The following is a 10,104-nucleotide window of genomic DNA, read 5'->3' on the forward strand; positions in this document are numbered from 1 at the left end:
GGTGCACATGTCCCTTGCCTGGGCCGTAGGGTCCCTGGAAGCGGTGCCTTCGGGCGCGCAGGAGGAGGATGCCCCGGGCTCGGGGTGGCACCGCGCACGCCCCGATTCCCGCCCCAGCTGGGCGTGGGGTTCCGGATCGGGCACGTTTCCCGGGTGTCCGGGGCGGATCCGGCTGTGCAAGCCCCGGGCAGCGATGCCAGGCGCTGCCCCGAGCTCCAGCCCGGGGGCTGCTCTCTGCCTGGGGAGCTAGAGCTGCTCCACCTGCCCTGGGTTTGCCGTGGATCTGGGCTGTGGCTGCAGCTCCACCTGCCCCTGGCACTTAGCCACCGCTGGCACCGGGCTCCCCAGCTGCTCTGGCTGGCAGCCCAGTGCTGGGCAAGGGTCTGGGGTGCCATAGTGTCATGCAGGCAGGACTGTGGACCTGAGCAGGGACAGGTGGCTGCAGAGGGTGGTGCCATGTGATGCCCAGAGTGCTGTGCCAGGAGCCAGCAGTGCCTTGGGCACTGCCCTGGGGGTCAGTGGCACTGTGCAATGCCCAGGGTGCTGTGCTGGTGGTGCCACGCAGTACCCAAGGCTGTGCCATGGCACAGGCAGGGCAGCCTCTGTGAGTCAGAGCAAGGTGCAGCAGCTGCCCCCTCCCCGCTTGCCCGTTCCCAGGCCCTGCTCACCAGATTCACTTTTGCAATGACTGGTGCAGCCACCCCAGCTCTGCCGAGCTCTCCCTGACCCACTGTGCCCACGCTACCTGTGGCCTTCTGCCCCCACATCACCACCTGTGACCTGGCACGGTGCTGCTGCTGCTGCCTCGGCCAAACCCCCTTAACCTTGGGCCTCGCCAGCTCCTGCCCCAGGAGCTGCTGAGCACTGCCTTCCTGAGCAAACCCCATGTGTTCCTGAGGGGCTGCAGCCCCCTCGGTGGGTGACAGTGAGGGGGTCATGGCCAGCGGTGAGTCAGCACAGGCAGGTGTGGACAGGGACTGGGATGGGGACGCCTTGACTGGGGACACCGTGATCGGGGAATGACTCATGTGTTAAACAAACAAACAGGCGAGTCCGTGTGAAGCTGTGCTGGCAGCTTCCTCCGTGCCCCAGCATCAGAGAGCTGCTGGTGCACCCCAGTCACTGATATCCCACAGCATCGGGAACAGTCCCGGAGCTGCTGCTGTGAGCGGTGTCACACACAGGTGCACAGGGCAGCCCTGCCCTGCAGCCAGCAGGACAGGACAGACCCCAGGGTCCTGATGCAAGGCAGGGCTGATGGACACTGCTGATCCAGGGGAACTCCAAACACCTGCCTTTTGCCCTCGCTGCCAGAGCTGCAGTGCCCAGGGCCAGGCGGGCACCTGGGGATTTCCAAGGTCCAAGCTCACCTGGGCTGAGGCTGTGCTGCCTCTCCCTGGGCTGGCAGGTGTAAAACCCAGCCGTAGGCAACTGCCCAGCTCATGGCATGGCCGGCCTGCCCGGGCATCCTGCAGCTTGGCCATGTGCCCACTGGGCTGAGAGTGAGCTCTGGGGTGGCAGCTGACTGCCCAGCTCTGGCTTGTCCTGGTCCTGCAGCCCTGACCTGGAGGTGCCATCACTGAGCCAGTTCTGTCTGTTCTCAGATGGAAAGTGCTTCCCCCAGGCCCTGCTAAAGCCAGGGCAGAGCCAGTGTGTGGCTTTGAGTGATGCTGTGCCCCAGCACAGGGTCCATCATGTCCCCAATCCTCGGTGGAGCTGTGCCACCACCACCAGCACCGTGTGATCTCGGGACCTTGTGCACACACGCACTCAGAACATCGGGAATGTTTTGTGTTGAGGCTGGTCAGTTGCTTACTGGATTTTTTTCCACCCTTTCTGCTGTGGGTTTGGCCAGGTGCCCGGGGCAGGCGCAGGGGGTGGGTGTGAGCAGGCATGTGATGAGCCGGGTGTGACGGGGCTGGCGAGAGCTGGGAAAGTGCTGAGCTGGTGTGAACCTGCCGTCCCATCCCCATCTCCTCCTCTCCAGCCCTTCCTGGAAGAGCTGCAGGGAAGGTCCCTGCTGTGTGTATGGTGTGGGCAGCTGTGCCCATCCCCACGGCATCTGGGTGCCTCATGCAGGAGGGAGAGCCTGTGAGGCTGAAGGCTGCAGGGCTGGGGGTCAGTGCAGGTGCCCTGGGTGCTCCTGCCTCGCTGTGGGGGGACAGGGTGAGGACCCCACATTCTGGCTGGGGATGTTGTTGGAGAGTCCCTGAGCTGCTTCCTCTTCCCCATGGCGGGTGTGTGGGGCTGGCAAGAGCGTGTCCTGCCTGGAGCCACACGCTGAGTCAGGGACAGAACAGGAATCGAGTCGGATGCCTGAGTCACGGCCCACGTGTGAAACCAGCAGCACTTCCCCAGGAAGGGGGAACCCCTCAGCCCTGACAACCCCTGGTACATGTTGGCCACTTCCCTGGGATCACGGTTCTCCCCTCCTGGATCAGCCCTAGACTCTTTTGGAGCTGAGAGCTGCTGGCTCAGTCCCTTGCTGCTGTCAGCAGCCACAAGGATGGGAGATCAGGCAGGAATGCAGGCAGGGAATGACTGCCTCACCTCAGGACCCCCTCCATGCACCCACATGGGGCACAGAGCTCCCTGCCAGCCCCTAGGGCTTTGCCAAGGGGCTGGGAAAACCTTGGGGAAGGTGTGCAGGGAAGAACCAGAGTTCTCAGCCACCCTCGTTTGCAGTTCCCCTTGCACACGTGCGTGCACAGCTCACCCCCACACACGCGTGTGCATCACTCCGCAAGTGCGACAGCCCGTCCTGTGCCCCAGCCCCCCCAGCCATCCGTCTGTCCGTCTGTGTCCCCCGCCAGCTCCCACAGAACACCCCTCCCTCCCACCTCCCCCGGAGCGTTTCCGCAGCGTCTCCATTGATAAATCCGGAGCGTTGCCACGGCGACGCTGCGATGGGGTGCAGCGGGTGCGGGGCTGCCGAGGGGCCCAGGCCCACGGCGGGGTGGGGGTGAGGGTGAGGGTGGGGAGGGCTGGTTGGGTCCACGTGTGACATTGCACACATGTGACTTCCCAGGTGTGTGGTTGCACACGTGTGGGGTTTCCCAGCTGTGTGTGCACGGTGCTGATCGTGCATGCACACATGCAAGAACTGATGTGTGCTATGCATGTGCAGGGCTGTGGGGGCTCAGGGACCCCACTCTGGGGCCCTTGGCACCGTCTGGTTCTTCCTGCAGCAGTGCTGGGAGGGAAACTGAGGCACTGGCAGTGTGGGATTCACCCTGTTACAGAGGGTCACTTGGGGCCAGGTCTGCTTGGGGACAGGGGGACCTCACAATGCCACCACCTCTGATCCTTCCCGCACAGTGCTGGGTCTGGCCAGCATTGTCACACCCTGGTTGTGGTCTCACACACGGGCAGGTGACCCCACGCACACCCAGGATCCCCCAGCAGCCCCTGTGTGGGGATGGGGGTGCAGGTACCTGTGTGTGAGCTCCTGAACATGTGTGTTCTGTGCAGGTGTGTCCACACGTGTGCACAGTGCCATGTGAGGGGCTGGGGGACGCAGCACTGTTTGGTGACTGCAGCACACAGGCAGTGGGACCCCACTGGGGGGGCTGCAGGAGGTCTGCTGTGAGGAGGGGGCTCTGGTGCACGAGGGGAGTGTGGGGTGGGGGCCATGCACTAAGGAATCCCTGGGACCACCCAGCACCTCCAGCACAGCTGGGTGTCTGCACACTCTGGGATGAGCTCTGTGTGAGGCTAGGGGGGCTTGGGCAGGCAGTGCCTGACCCCGGGCACCCTCTGCCAGGCCACCCATGGCCACTGCACTTGAGGGTCCACGTGGGGAGCCCACCCTGTGGATGTGCTCTGTGGTGGGATTTTGGGGTGCTGAGGGGGTGCTGGGCACCAGGATCAGCCCCGTTTGCAGCCAGGAGCTGGGGGGACGCGGGCAGGACCCCAGGGCACAGGGTGACACGGGGTTGCCGGCGAGTGCAGCGCGGCCGTGGCACACGCGTGGGCCGGCGGTGCCGTGTGGGCAGGACCGGTGCATGTAGCGTGGCTGCCCTCTGCTGCCACGGCCACGGCAGCGCTCGGCACCCCGGCACCCCCGGGACGCTGCGGCAGGGACCCCCAGGGTGCCGAACAATGGCAGCTCTCTCTGCCAGCCCCCGGCCCACACCAGAACCACCCCCGGGCTGGGGGGAGACAGCAGGGGAGTGGGCTCTGAGATGCTGTTAAAGATGAAATCCCCCTCCACCCTGTGCCCCCCCCCCCCCAGCTGGGATGGGGTCATGCACCAGCCCCCTTTTTCTGGGCTTTCAGAGCCATGGGGAAGGGGCTCAGCCTGGGGAGGGCTGGTGGTGGCTCGGTGGCTCCCTCACGCTGCTCTCGGGGCGTGGGGCTGGCATGGATCCTGCAGCTCCCTCCCATCCTCCATCCCACTGCGTTGGGAAGCAGGTCACGTCCAGCTCCCGGCACGGCAGCGCTGCCGGGGGAGCTCAGCTTTCTGGGACAGCTCTGGGCTGCTGGGAGCCGCTTTCGGGGGCTGTGGGAGGAGGATTTCCAGCGGTGCGGGTCTGTGTGGCACTGCCACCCCGGGGATGTGGCACTGGGGAGCTCAGCCCCCACTCCCCTCCAGCTCATCCCAATGGGTGCTGGGGGTCTTTGCTGCTCTAGCAGGAGCATTGCCAAGCCCCCTCCCCAAAAAGCTCATTGCTCCAGGAGTCGCTGCCCTGTCTCAGGGCAGCTGTGCTGGGTGGCACCAGCCTGTGCCGTGCCAGGATCCAGCCTTTCCCTGTGGAACGCCCGGCTCCCAGGGCAGGTGTGGTGCTGCTGGAGGCAGAGACGCTGCCTCTACCTGCCTCCGTTCGGATCAGCGCGAGGGGGGAGAGCGGGGGAACTTTCCCGACTCGTTTCCCCACATTGAGGGGGAAAAAAAAAGGAGTCGCATGACTTGGAGCTTCCCGAGAGGCAGCGTGGGGAGAGAGTGACCCAGGGAGCCAAGAATCTGCTGGGCTGTCGTGTCTCATTCCTGCTCTGCAGCGCGGGGCTGGGAGAGGTTGGGTTACGGGAGGCGCGGAAAGGGGACGGTGCAGGATGAGCTCATGCGAGGGCGCGGGAACCTTCTGGGCAGGAAAAAACGTTGATGCTGCAGTTCAGGGATTTCTGCAATCGCGGCTGTTCCCGCAGATGCCGGCTCATTCCGCCGGGCCACCCCTCGTGCCGATGGCAATGAAATGACTCGGGGATGGCTGTGGGCTCAAGGTGATTCACGTGCCCTTGCAGGGAAACAGCAGCACACAGCGATCTGCTGAAGAGCAGAGGGGGCACACTGGGGTCTTGGGAGGACATGGGGGTCCTGGGGAGCCCTGAGACCCTTGTGCAGGGAGCTGGATGAAAAGCTACCCTGCATGGGATTGTAGGGGGTGTGAGACCACCAGCCCTACCGCAAATCGTGGCAGCAAACTGCGGTGTGAGACCGTGCCCGAGGGAGTGTATGGAGGAGCCCAAGGGGTCTGGAAAAGCTCCAGTTTCCCTCAGCACCTGGGCTGGCCCCCCTCGGTGTGTACTTTACCTCTTGCTGGGGAGGGATACGATGTTCCCAACTCTTGGCAGCTTTTCCCCTGCAGGCTGTGATAAACCCTTCCCACCTCCCCACCCCTCTGTCCCGCAAGGTCGCCTGGTGTCAGGCGGTCAGAGGCTGTTTGTCCTGTCCTTGGGTAGCATCTCCTGCCCTTAAGAACTCAGTGCTGCAAATACTCTTAGATGATGATTAATGAGCGCTTATATAACTGAACTGAGTCCTTAATGCAGACAGGAGGGTGACAGGAGGGAAGGTGGGAGCAATAAACAGCACGTCGCTGCTGCTGCTGCTTTTCCCACACCGGAGCAGCTGTGTTCTGTGCAGGGAGACCCTGGCAGATGTGGGAGAGAGGCCAGCCACGGGGAAGCAGCTTGGGTAGCCCCCATCTGGGTTTTCCAGGCAGTTTTGGATCCTGTGGGAGTGAGTGGCTGGTGCTGCTGCCCTGAACCACGTTGCCCGTGGCATGGCCGGGCTCTCCGGTGTGGCAGGGCTGGGAGGTGAAGGGTTTATGTTGGAAAAGCATTCATGTGTGACAGTGGCTGGAATGTTGTGCTGGTGAGCTGGGAGCGCTGGAGGAAAAGGGCAAAAATCCCACAGTAACGCCTTAGTGTGACTTGTGAGGGGTCATGAGGCTGCTGCTGGAGACATTGGGTGCAGTTATTTCTAAATTTGGCTGTGTTTGAGCAGGTAGGGACAGCCTGACACACAAGATTTGGTTTTCCATAATCTGGCTGGGAAGCACCAGCCCTGATAAAGCTGCTGCTCAGCGCCAAGGCAGTTACATGGTTGCCATGGTTACCACATGCTTATTTTCACCATCTTCCTCACCTCAGCTGGGGTGCCCCGGCATTCCCAACCCTGAATCCCCCCTGACCTCAATCGGGGTGCACTGGCATTCCCAGCTCTGAATTCCTCCAGACTCCAGCTGGGTGCACCAATGATTCTAAATCCCCCCCAGACCTCAGCTCATTTCCTAATACTCCAGTTTGGATTTCCTCACACTGCTGTGAACCCCCTGTCACCTCAGGACAACTTGTGCCAGCCCTGATCTCTTGCACCTTTTTGTTGTGGATCCCATCCCGTTGCTCCCTATGGATCCAGTCATTCTGCTCTTTGTGGATCCGATCCTCCTGCTCCCTGTGGATCCAGTCCTTCTGCTCTCCGTGGATCTGTTCCCCCTGCTCGCTACAGATCTGATCCCTGCCGATCCGGTCCCCCCCTGCTCCCGGTGGCTTTGTCCTACAACCCGGTAAATCTCGGTCACAGGGAAGCGCAGCGGCCGCGCTCCTCACCATGGCAACGGCGGGATTGCGTCAGGGCTTTTCTTTCCAACTGCAAAGCTGGATGAGCAACTCCCTCGGGGACAGTAGTAAGGGAGAAGGGAATATTCTTTTCCCTGGGGCGCTTTGGGGCTGCCAGTTCCCTAATCCAGCCCTGGTTTGGTGTTTGCTCGCAGGTCCAAGGCTGCCATGGGCCAGACACGGTGGGGACAGCAAGGGCTCTCATGTCCCTGTGCTGGGGACACTGAGGCCTCCCGTGCTGGGAAGACTCCGTGTGCCTTCCCTGTGGCACCTCCCTGCTCCTGGTATAAGATGATCTTGCAGGGAAAACCAGAAAGGAGCCAAAGGCTTGGTGTTGGATGGGGTGGAGGCCCGGGGATGAGCTCTGCTTCAGCCTGGCCTCGCATTCCCTCCTTTCCTGCAATCCCAGCAAAAACAAAGGCAGAGGAGGCGGCTCTTGCGCCCTGCAGGATGTGCTGGGGCGTGCAGAGCTCCCCCAGCGCTGTGCCTGGGAGCAGGAGGACGGTCCCAGGGGCTTTGCGAGGCTCAGGAGCAGGAACGCGAGCGGGCGGGGGGAAGGGGGGCTGCCGGGAGGGCTTTGTTCCCTGCCAGCCCCGGGTAAGGCACAGCAGCAGAGGAGGAGATGTGGCACCCACTGCCCCGTCCTCTCCTCCCCCGAGCACTCCCGTCCCCAGCCCTGGCCCGCGGCGGCAGCACCGGAGGAGCTGCTCGGTGATTTGGGAACCTCATCAGAGCAGTGCCCGGGGCGGGGGCTGCCCTTGGCTCCCCACAAGGTGCCGGGGCTGCCAAGCAGGTTTGGGCTCAGCTGCTGCACAGCTCTGGGCAATTCCCTGTGCCCTGGGCCATGAGTGTAGGACTGGGAAAGGTGGGGACCCCCAGAGAAGCCCGTGGTACTGTGGAAGGAGCTGTCTGGGTGCAGGATGTGCTGGAGGCAGGAGAGAGGCTCATGTTGGTGTGGGAATGGCACAGGGTGAAGGCAGGACTCCTCCTATCACTGCTCCCCCACGGCATTTCCATGTGGCACTATCCCTGCTGTGCTGCTGGACAGGCAGAACTTCCAGGAAATCAGATTTGCATTAGCAGGATGTTCGGTCCTGCAACCTCTGCCCTTGGAAGCTTTAAAAAATAGGTGATAAAAACATCAGTCGTGTGGAGGGATTGCTTGAATCAGCTCCAGGTGATCCCTGAGGTCCCTCCAGCCTCTGGTGACTCACCATTTCCCATGGCTGCACCTGTGCACACAAACAGCTCCGCTCCAGAGCGGATATTTGCACTCCCTAAGGAAGTGCTGGCACTTTTGCCAAATTGGGTCACTAGAGCCACAGCCCTGCTCACAGCCAAGTCCAGGTGATCAAAATTAGGGCTCAGCCAGGGAAAACGCCCACGGGTGCTCAGGTCTGGAACTCACACAGGAGTGAACTCTGCGTCTCCTATGTGGTGTTGCCTGTTTGGGACCCCTGGCTGGGTCCCTTCTGCTGCAGGAGGTGAATCCTGGGCTGTTTCAGTGCTTAATTAACTGCCCTAATGACTGGAGCAACCTGCCAGGTGAGCTGCCTGGCTGGCTGCTCCCAGCACTGCTTCCAGCCAGAGCCCAGCCTGTGGGACATGCAGCGATGTCCCTGAGCCCCTTGGGCTGGTGACACAGTGGCAGCCCCTGTGTGCAGCCTGATCATGGAATATCCACGAAGATTGTCAAATCCACAGCTGATGCCATGTCTGATGCCCTGAGTCAGGAGTGATCTGGAGCACTGAACCCTCCTGGCAGCAGCACACAGTGTCCATTTGGCCCAGCTCTCACCTTGTGTCACTGGTGACTCTCACTGTCAAAGCAAAGGCATCAACACACCCCAGGGAGACAGAAATCACACTTTTGGGACACAACCAAGCAAGGCTGTGCTCACCATTCCCTTTCACAGGAGCTCCTCTGCTCCCAGCAGCCCTGGGACTCAAATTCCCCTGAAGCAGCAAAGGTTCTGTGTGCTATTTTCACAACACCCGACCTGCCTGGCTTTGTGTGGAGTCAAATCCCAATAAATCCCAGTGTTTGTTTGTCCCTCAAGGTTTGCAGCAGGGTTGGCGTTGGCTGTCCAGCATCTCAGGCTGGAAAATGGCTCTGTGCATCAAGGTCACTTTATCCACCCTCATCACAGACCAGAAACGCTCACGTTAATGGGTCTCTAATTTAATCAAAATGCTGTGCCTGTGATTGCAGGGATGGAATCTTTTCCTCTCTTGAAGGGCAAAAATCAATTTGCAGTAACAGCAGACATGTCTGCTCCCTCCTCCAGGCCTAGGAAAGTGAGTACATTTTTTCATGGTAGGAAAATAATAATATTGGCCTGGTGTGTCATCAATATTGGGGTTTTTATGTGCTTTTGAGCACTTTGGTGGCAGCATTCTGTGACCCTGTGAACTCAGAAAAACCACAGATGTGGTGCCCCTGGGTTTCGTAATTACTGTATTACCCATGTACAAACTGCCCTTTTCTTGAAGATCCCAAAGGGATCACAACAAATCAGGGAGGAAAAGCCTGATTTCCATGCCCTGGGAGGCAGGGAATGGGTGATCACTGCTCAACAGAGCAATCATGGGCAGGTTTCTTTGCATCTCCCTGTGGTTTGTTTTTCCTCAGTCTCAGTGCCTGCTTTGGAAATCGGTCACCAATCTGTACTCCAGTGATTTTCTTCTGTGCAGCCTGGCTCAGACTGGACATACTGGGAGGGAGGGAGGAAGGAGGGAAGGAAGGGAGGAAGGAAGGAAGGGAAGGAAGGGAAGGAAGGGAAGGAAGGGAGGAAGGGAGGGAGGGAGGGAGGGAGGAAGGGAGGAAGGAAGGAAGGAAGGAAGGAAGGAAGGAAGGAAGGAAGGAAGGAAGGAAGGAAGGAAGGAAGGAAGGAAGGAAGGAAGGAAGGAAGGAAGGAAGGAAGGAAGGAAGGAAGGAAGGAAGGAAGGAAGGAAGGAAGGAAGGAAGGAAGGAAGGAAGGAAGGAAGGTGCAAACTCCGTCTGCAAAGTGCAGAGTGAATTACAAAGAGTTTCTGGAGGGAAAGCAAAGGTGTCTGCTCCTGCCTGGGACAGGGGACACACAGAGTGACCCCTGGTGTGTCCAGCCCTGTCCTTGGACACAGGACACACAGACAGAGTGACCCCTGGTGTGGCCAGCCCTGTCCTTGGACACAGGACACACATGGTGGCAGCACAACCCTGTCCTTGCCATGTTTCCTTCCCCTTTTCTGCACACTGCTATTCCCTCCCGAGCATCTCCTCCT

Source organism: Haemorhous mexicanus, chromosome 29, assembly GCF_027477595.1.
Source record: "Haemorhous mexicanus isolate bHaeMex1 chromosome 29, bHaeMex1.pri, whole genome shotgun sequence".
NCBI lineage: Eukaryota > Metazoa > Chordata > Aves > Passeriformes > Fringillidae > Haemorhous > Haemorhous mexicanus.